Raw genomic sequence first — 9413 nt, forward strand, 5'->3', positions numbered from 1 at the left:
GAGCTGGGGGGAACCTTAGAACCTAGAATGTCAGAGCTGGGGGGAACTTTAGAACCCAGACTGTCAGATCTGGGGGGAACCTTAGAACATGGATCACAGAAAGCTGGGGGATCCTTAGCACACAGAATGAAGCTACAAGAGGATATATTATGTCCTGCTGGGCAGAGATCATAGAATATAGATCAGAGAGTCAGGGTCACAAAGGACCTCAGGTAGCCTTGGTCAGTCCCCAATGACCTGGAGCAATAGAGCTGTTCATCTCTGTCCACTCCTCTGTGAGATGGGCACCTGGACCATTGGCTCAGGGATGCTGGAGGAGGAGGCGTGCAGAGGATCCGCATACATTATCACTAGGAGGGGGCCCTGCCTGGGGGGTGGAGTAGCACAGGCTGGCTGGAGTCAGTGGTGTGGACAGAAGGAGGTGGGCACAGGAGGGTTGGCATCCCTGGGAATCTGGAGTGGAGGCTGAGGACAGGACCCTTCCTGAGCCCCTCACCTGTGCCCCCTTAAGCCATCCTGTTCAGGATCTTGGGCCAGGGTTCTCCTCCCCCCGCCCCCACTTGCCATACATGCCCTCTGCACGTCCTTGGGCCAAGTGATTCTGGCTCTTCATTTAGGGTCAGACAGGTCTGCTGAGGCTGGGCAGCCCCCAGAATGGGATGGAAGAAAGCCAAAGGCTGTGGGGCTGAAGACTCGGGGTTCCACTAGGCCCCCCAGCCTGGAGATGGTTCCAGAACCATCGCTGTGGAAACGGCCTCACTTGAGCTCCCTGTTCGTGAGGCCCCATGGAGGCGGCCCTGGCTGGGATGCTGGGAGGGGAATGGAGGGCCTGGTCACAAGGAGCCTTCCCTGCCTTTGAGGTGGGGGGAAGGGCATCCTGATCCTATCCCTATCAGCACTTTCCCCCATCTAGGCATGGAGGCAGGCTGGGCCAGAGCAGGGCAGGGCAGGGCAGGGGGTGGAGCAGCTAAGTCAAGAAGAGGAGGGTGGGAGGCAACTGGAAACCAGATGGGGTAACAGGTGAAATGATGGTCTGGAAGGGAACAGGTGGGCTGTCGGGTGAGGAAACAGCTGCCTCATCAGAGCATGGGCACATCTGCCCTGCAGGGCCCCCTTCCACATACTTGGGCACATGCACCCCCCAGGATGCCTTGATGTTGCCAGGGGGCCAAGGCTGGAGCACTGGGCTGGGGAGGGGAGATACTGTTGCTAAGAGTCCTGAGGGAGAGTCCTGAGGGAGCTGAGGTTTGAGAGATCACCCCATGATACCCCTCTCCTCTTCCCCTGATTGCTCTGACCAGCCCCCATCTCTCTAGTCTCCCTGGGGACCCCAAATTGCTCTCAAAGCTGAGATGGAATCTTCAGTAACTGCCTTTCCCCAGGGAAGCCAGGCTAGAAGGAGACAGACAGGCAGACCCACGCACACACACAGAAGGGGATTCAGAGCTGGCTGAGCAAGGGTCGCACCTTCTCGGGAGATGGTGTTGATGCCAGGGTGGGGTAAGATGTTGGCTTCGACTTCTTCTGGGACATGCTCAGGGGGTAGGATGGGGGCAGATAATGCTGGGTAAAGTCAGACCTCTAGTAGGCAGGTCTCTGGCCTTGGACTGGTGCCTGAGCCGACACTGCCAAGGCCAGCCTGTGCCAAGCCCAGGGTGGATGGTGCCAGATTAATGGGGAAAGGTCTCCAATCTTCCAAGGAGTCTGGGGGAACCCTCCTGGGTTGGGGCCAACCTCTGGCTGAGGGGTAGAAGCATCTATCTCTAATTCACCAGTGGTTAGAGTATAGTTGGCAGGAGGGATGGAACCTTGGAAAGGCTTGTGCCTGGGGCCAAGTGCTGGCCCTACAACAGTGAGTTTAGGAGCCTTAGGGAAGAGCTCTCCCTGCATCCTGGGACCCTGGAGAAGCTTGTTGTGTGTCTGACTGTACTTATGGAGTAGAGATACAACCAAGTCACAATGGAAGGAGACACATTCACGCACTTTCACCAGAGGGCTAGTGTTGTTTCTGTCTGTCCGTAGTTGGGCCCTGGCTGTGATCAATGTGACCTGGCATCCCCTGGGGATGGGGACTGAGTGGACTGGAGTGGACTGGGGCTTGATGGCATCACAGACTGTCATCTGCTTGGGTATGGGCCCTGAACCTCAGTTTACACGTCAAATGGGGGTGGTAGAGACCCAGAGGCTGCTGTGTAGCAAGCAGAGGGCTCTGGGTGTGTGAGAGATACTGATGGCTCTGCCTTGGGGAGAGGAAGGGTCAGCCTGGGCACTGCTGGGCTGAGGGGCCTGGGGCCTGGGCACTGCTCCTGGCAGAGGTATGCGCCTCTCCCTAGAGAGAGGTGAGGAATATAATCCGGGCCCCACAGAATGAGATGCTCGTGTGAGATGTGCGTGTGCGTGCTCTGGATGGGGCGGGGGAAGGGCTGAGAAGCAGAGAGGGGAGGGGCACGTGCCCTGAGTGTGTGCCTGAGGAGGTGGGAGGGGGAGGCTCCAGACTCGGGCAGCAGCTGGGCCACTGTAATAACTGCGCTAATCTGAGTGCCGGGGCAAGCTGTAAACAGCAGCTAATGACTTTATTTGTAGTGAGGTACTTCTAAGTGCCCCAGGGGAGCTGGGAGCTGTGCCCAGGAGAGCTCCCTGGGCTGGGTCCTCCCACCCTGCTGAGGCCTGGCCCCACTGGCACAGGAAGGCTCTCTCCCTCCTTGTGGCCCTTTCTTATCTGGTGGCCTTTCTCTCTGCTGGGCAGAGTTATACTTGCCTGGGCAGCTTCTGGACCTGCCTATGAGGGGGACCCTCCGGGCAGGTCACAATGTGTCATGGCAGTGGGGCCTTGCCATAGCAGAAGGCCACGCAGCATCGTGGGATCCTTGGGACTTGGGGTCCTGGGCCTGGGCTGCTTCTGGACCTGCCTATGAGGGGGACCCTCCGGGCAGGTCACAATGTGTCATGGCAGTGGGACCTTGCCATAGCAGAAGGCCATGCAGCATCATGGGGTCCTTGGGACTTGGGATCCTAGGCTTGAATTCTATGCTTCCCATTTTGTTTACCTGTAGCATGAATGTGTTCACCTTGGGGAAATCACTTCTTCCTGGGCTCTGCTTTCTCCCTTTGTCAAATGAGGGGATTGGACTAGATGGGGTTCTAGATGGGGTTCTTCAACTGGGGTCCATTGGAGAGACTTCAAGGGGTCTGTGAACTTGGAAGGGGAAACATCCTATGATTATTTCAAAACAATTGGTTTTTGTAATTCTAAGTATTTTTTTTTACATCAAAAGCATTATTCTGAGGAGGGTCCAGAGGCTTCCCAACACTGACAGATATATCCATGCTCAGATAAAGCTAAGAACCCTGGGCTAGCAATGATGCCTTAGGCTTCTTTCCAGTTCCCAATCTTCTGACATTCTGGTTCTGACAGTGGCTGCCAGGATGGCTTTTACAGGAGCTGGCTATCCCTTCCATTGCCCTTTCTCCTGCCCCCTCTCCTCATGTGCTTGAGGGTCCTGCCCTGCCTTTGCTCACTGTCCACTGGCCTTTGGGGGAAGGTTCATAGTGACTCTGTCCCCAGCAGACTATAAAAAGCCAGGCCCCAAACTGACAGTAGCATCAGAGTTGGGGGTAGAAATGAGAAACACAAGATTATAGAAGGTCTGAGCTGAGACCTTCAAATACAGAACTTAGAATATCAGAGCTGGGAGGGACCTTAGAACAGGGGATGTCAGAGCTAGGAGGGGCCTTAGAACAGGGGATGTCAGAGCTTGGAGGAGCCTTAGAACAGGGAATATCAGAGCTAGGAGGAGCCTTAGAATAGGGAATATCAGAGCTGGGAGGGGACTTAGAACAGAGGATGTCAGAGCTAGGAGGGGCCTTAGAACAGGGGATGTCAGAGCTAGGAGGAGCCTTAGAACAGGGAATGTCAGAGCTAGGAAGAGCCTTAGAATAGGGAATATCAGAGCTGGGAGGGACCTTAGAACAGGGAATGTCAGAGCTAGGAGGGGACTTAGAACAGGGGATGTCAGATCTGGGAGGGGACTTAGAACAGGGGTTGTCAGAGATGGGAGGGGCCTGAAAACAGGGGATGTCAGAGCTGGGAGGGGCCTGAGAACAGGGGATGTCAGAGATGGGAGGGGCCTTCAAACATAGAATGCCACAATGATAGAACCACAGAATCTTGGAGTTGGAAGGTCCCTCTGAGGTTGTCTTGGCCCCCCTAACCCTTACCACAAAACCCTTCTACGGCATTGTTAATAGAAGTAGACACTTAACCTCTGCTTGAAGGCTTCCAGCGAGGACCAGCCTCTGCCACGTGGTGGCCCATTTCCCTTTTGGATGGCACATCATTGCTCAGCTGGATTCTACCACTACAACTTGAACCTATTGCTCCTGGTCATATCATTTGGGGCCAAGAAGAACAAGTGGGACCCCTTTCAGAGGCTTCTAGGCTGTTGCTGTCCCCGACACCCATCCCCAGCCATCCCAAGCCCCTTAAAGTGATTGTTGTGTGACTTGGATAGAGAGAGAGAAGAGTTGGAGGAGGGAGAGACAGAGGAGAGAGGGGAGAGGGGAGAGAGAGGGAGAGAAGGAGGAGGAGGAGGAAGAGGAGAAGAAGAAGAGGAACAAGAAGAAAAAGAAGAAGAAGAAGAGAGAAAGAGCACTAATGTGAAATAACAGGGCAGGGATTTCTGGCTCAGCTGAAAGGCTGGGGCGGCAGATGGTTGTACCCTTTGAGCTGCAGCTATGGATGGTCTTAGGTGTCACACCCACACTGATGGATCCTTAGACTGTACACCACTGACTTTGACAAGGGTCTCAGAGGGCATGTAGCTCAATTAGGGCATTTGACAGATGAGGAGACAATGGCCCAGATTGGGGCAGTGACTTGCCCAGAGTCATGAGGACAGTTTAGCAACAACAGTCAGGCTTCAATCCAGAGCCCCTGCTGAGTGCTTCTAGTCCTTAAGAAATCATCTAGTTCTAGAGATCCTGCCATTTCCAAGAAGAGGAGCCGGAGAAACAGAGACCTTCAGTGACTTGTCCACCGTTCGTGGGTGGTAAATGATAAAGCTGGGCCAGAAACCTTGGTTTTGCCCTTCACCAGCTGCGGGACCTTGGGCCACACTTTCTCCCTGGGCATATGTGCCCACTTCTGTGTCACGAGTGACTTGGCCTAGATTATCCTGAAGGTCACTCCCGAATCAAAGATGTTCTGGCCAGGCTGGGATGGAAATAGGCTAAGAGAAAAGGGAATTCTTGAGGCAATCCACCTGGAAGAGCGAATATTTGATGGGGGATGGTGATCCAGAGCTTGGAGAATCATGGAACGATGGGATGGGCTGGTGATCTAGAACTCTCCTGAAGTGGAGAACATTCTCTACCACGGGATAGAGATTATCGTTCTAGGACACTGTACAGGCTAAGGGTTCTGGCTCTCCAAGGTGCTGATTCCAGGGAAGGCTATAGAGGCCATCCAGAGGACTTGGGGCAGGGGCAGAAGGGCTATCAGTGGGGGAAGGCCCCAGGCAGCCTCTGAGGGAAGTGGTTGGAGGAGTTGGGGTTGGCACCAAAGGGAGGAAACTCAAGGGGGGAAGCAGAGAAGAGAGCTGTGCGGCTAATGTGTCCAATTAAATTACTTTAAACCCTGCCGCCAGCAGCTGCTCCCGGTGGGGCCCTGACTACAAATTGGATCCGTCTCATTACCGCAGGTCGGTGGAAGCTGGGCGGGGGTTGGGGGGATGGACAGCCATCACTCAGGCCAGGCCTTCTCCTGCCACTCCAACCTCTGCCCCCAGGACCAGTGCTTGGGCTCATAATGTCCCCTGCCACCTCTCCCAGGGGTCTCAGGACCCTCATCCAAAGCTTCCTGACCTCATCAGCTCCTTGCTGGGCAGGCCATGGGTTAGGAAGCTTTCCCTCTATGACCTTTCTCATGTTGGACTCTGGCAACCTAAGCCTCTTTTCTGGTTTTCTGTCTGGGCATCGGAGGGGAGGATCTGTATTCTGAGAAGGGGCCAGCCTAGACCCAACCTCCACCTCCACCTTCACTTTTCCATCATCCCCTGGTCCCTATCCTAAGGTTCTAACTACCAGCCAACATTTGGTTTAGGACAGTGAGGGATTTTGCTTTTGCCCCTCACCAGCTGTGGGACCTTGGGCCACACTTTCCCTCTGGGTATCTGTGCCCACTTCTGTGTCACAAGTGACTTGTCCCTCAATACGGCCACTTCTGGGGGAGATCTAATTATTGCCCACCTGCTGAAGAGGCAGCTTCTAAGACCAGGCTCCTGGGCCTGGCAACCCATTAGGGTCTGACCTTGATGTGACATTTCTCTTTGTCTAATCCCCCAGGCCGATGGTTATGCCCCCCTCTCTCTCCTCTGCCCACAATGGTGCTGCTGTGCCATTGATAGCCATAGACACGTGCGTATTTGCCAGTGGTGCCCACCTTGGCCTTCAGCATAACCATCAAAGGCTGAGCACTCCCAAGGAACATGGCGGCTTGGTGGAATAGAAGGTGCCCTAACCCCTGGCCCCCCATGTTAGAGGCCTTCAAGAAGAAGCAGAAAGATCAGACCATCGCCAAGCCTTTATTAAACACTGTGTGCCAGTCGATCACCACGTGTGCTGTTGTGGGGATTACCACAGAGCAAAGGTTCTTAGCCTGGGGTCTGTAAATTAAAAAAAATCGATGACCGTATTTTAGTATAATTGGCTTCTTTTTTATAATCTTATGTATTTTAAAATATTATTTTGAGAAGGGATCTGTAGCTCCACCAGGCTGTCCAAGGGATCCATGAAAAAAAAAAATAATCCAGGCAAGTGCACCTGCAGTCAGAAAGACCTGAGGCCAAATCCATCTGCTAGCTGTGTGATCCTGGACAAGTCTCATGACTTCTGTTTGCCTCAATTTCCTCGATTATAAAATGAGGATAACCCCAGCACCTACCTCGAAAGATTGTTGTGAGGACCAAATGAGCACTTCCCACAGTTCCCGGTGCATAGCAGGCACTGTATAAATTCTTATTCCCTTCCCCTTCCCAGCTCTGGGATGTGCTTCTTTTCTGTCCCTTAGCTTTAAGGCCTTCGCTTCCAGAAAAAGGGTTTACTTTACAGTGTTTGCTGACACGGTGACTTTGGACTAGTCCTGTGCCTTTGGTTTCTTCTTCTCTTTGGTCTTGCTCTGCTCAAAGTGCCCTAGGCACTGTGGGCTGGATGTGGGCCCACCCCTCAAAGGGCTTCCAATTTAGAAACATAGACTTCAGCACTAGAGGGCTGTCTGCAACGCTTCCTCCTGCAGGAAGGCTTCTCTGATTTCCCCAGCTAAAAGTTATCTCCCCCTCAATCTGATTTCCTGGCACTGTGTACCACTCATGTGGTTTTTCAAAGTTGACTTTCGTACATGCCTTCCTACCAGATCAGAAGCCTCTTGGCGACAGGGACTATGGACTATGAAGTTTTAAAATTTATCTTTGTATCTACCAGAGGCCTTTTCATGAATGTGAGAAGGGGTCATAGATTTCAAGTTGGAAAGGACCTCAGAGGTCATCTACACCAATACCCTCATTTTACAGATGAGGAAACTGAGGCCCATAGCTAGTATGTGTCCAACGAGGGATTTGAACCTACTTCCTTTGACTCCAAAGCCGGCACCTTTACTAAATAAACACTTGTAGAAAGAATGAATCACGTGACCCAGGCTCTCCATTCAGTAAAGGAAGAAGGGTAGGGGGATGGATGTACCCAAGGTCATGGAGCTAACACATGGCCCGGCCAGTACCAGGACTCTGGTCCTCTGTCTCTGATCCCTGGTCGTTTCCACATCTTGGACCAAGTTCCCACAGGACTGCATGGATTTCAGTGCCGCTCAGGGCCCCTTGCTCCCTGGCCCATGACTCTAAGGGGGCTTTGGGACAGGTGGGTCCAGGCTGAGCAAGGTGGATTTCTTGCATATGGAGCTTGAGCTAAGCTGACTATGAAATGGACAATCAGAGCAGTGCAGGCAGTTCCAAGGCTGAGGTCTTGATTTGGCAAGGGGTGGCACCCCTGGGGCACAGAGCCAGGCTGGGCACATCCTTCTCTTAAAAGGGCACTGTTTCCATGTTTCTGGCAGGAATATGATGAGGCTGCCATGCCCCAGAGGCTCTAGGTGGGGCCCATGGGCAGCAGACCAGAACCTTCAGGGTGCCACATGGCATGTCCCTTGGCTGAGCTTGAGTACCCATGAATGCCAGGCTTGTCTCCAGGGCAACTAGGCATGCCGCCCCCTTCTCTGTGCCCACAGCCTCTGGCACAAAGACCAGCTTTCACAACTGGGCTGAAGAGATCTTCCCACCTTTTCCCAGAGTCACCCAAGGCCATATTCCTGACCCTCAACCTCTGGAATGCACACATGTATATTGGAATTTGGGGTTGGACATACATGGGACATGTCCCCCCAAACAGGGAAGAATGTGGTTGTCTGGTACCCAGCACAGAGCCTGGCGCACAGTGGGTCAGTGTTGATTGGATGGAATTGTCTGTGTCTCCCATGCAAGGTAGGGACTCCGACCTATCTTCCCTAGGAGAGCTTGTGGGGTTTCATATACCTTCAGGGCCACCATCTGTAGTTTAGGGTCCAAGGGCTGGATGACAAAACAAGATGCCCAGGGAAGCAGTGGCAGGGTAGACTCCATCCCGGAGTCAGGGGTAGAAAAGGCCTGAATGGCAGTCAGGAGACCTGAGTTCAGGTTTCATCCTTGTCTCCAGTGAACCACATGACTCAGCAGGTGACTGCATTTTCTCTGCCTCACTTTTCCTCTTTCATAACAATGAAGAGTCTCTAAGGTCCCTTCCCACCTTGGCAGGTGTGGCGCCAAAGAAGGAGAGTCGGATTTAGAACTGGGTTGTCTGGCTCTACCCCTCACTACCTGTGGACTTTCAGAAAGTCACTTGCCAATTCTGGGTCTCAATTTGCTGGTCTGTGAAAAGAGAAGACCCTATCGGGTGTGCTTGCCAAGGTCCTTGCAGTATGGTCCTATGTTCTGAGGTTCTCCCCATTGTCCTACTTTATTTTCTAAGTGTCCTCCCATAGCTAACAGTCTGCTCCTAAGATCATTGTCACTTATTTCTCTGCTGACCCTAAAGATTATGGAATCTTGCCATCTGACTTGGCAGCTGGAACCTCTGGAGTGTCTCTCCCAGTTAGAAAGGGAGATGGGACCATCTTCCTTTTCTATTTCTATCTCCAGCTCTTGGCACAGGATTCTGCACATAGTAAGCACTTAAATGCTTTTTCATCCATCCATCCATCCATCCATCCATCCATCCATCCATCCATCCATCCATCTATCCATCCATCCATCCACCCATCCATCCATCCACCCATCCATCCATCCACCCATTCATCCATCCACCCACTCACCCATCCACCCATCCATCCA

The 9413-nt window shown here is 53.0% G+C and overlaps 1 protein-coding gene across 1 annotated transcript in view; it reads left to right on the plus strand.

Moving 5' to 3' along the window:
• SYT7 (synaptotagmin 7) overlaps positions 1-9413 on the plus strand; it is an 88627-nt gene that overhangs the window by 4459 nt on the left and 74755 nt on the right. The gene's annotated exons all lie outside the window — the stretch shown is intronic.

This window comes from Petaurus breviceps, unplaced genomic scaffold (genome assembly GCF_028583685.1).
Source record: "Petaurus breviceps papuanus isolate PSGF00001 unplaced genomic scaffold, PetGlider_PUasm1.0 90397, whole genome shotgun sequence".
In the NCBI taxonomy this organism is placed as follows: Eukaryota; Metazoa; Chordata; class Mammalia; order Diprotodontia; family Petauridae; genus Petaurus; species Petaurus breviceps.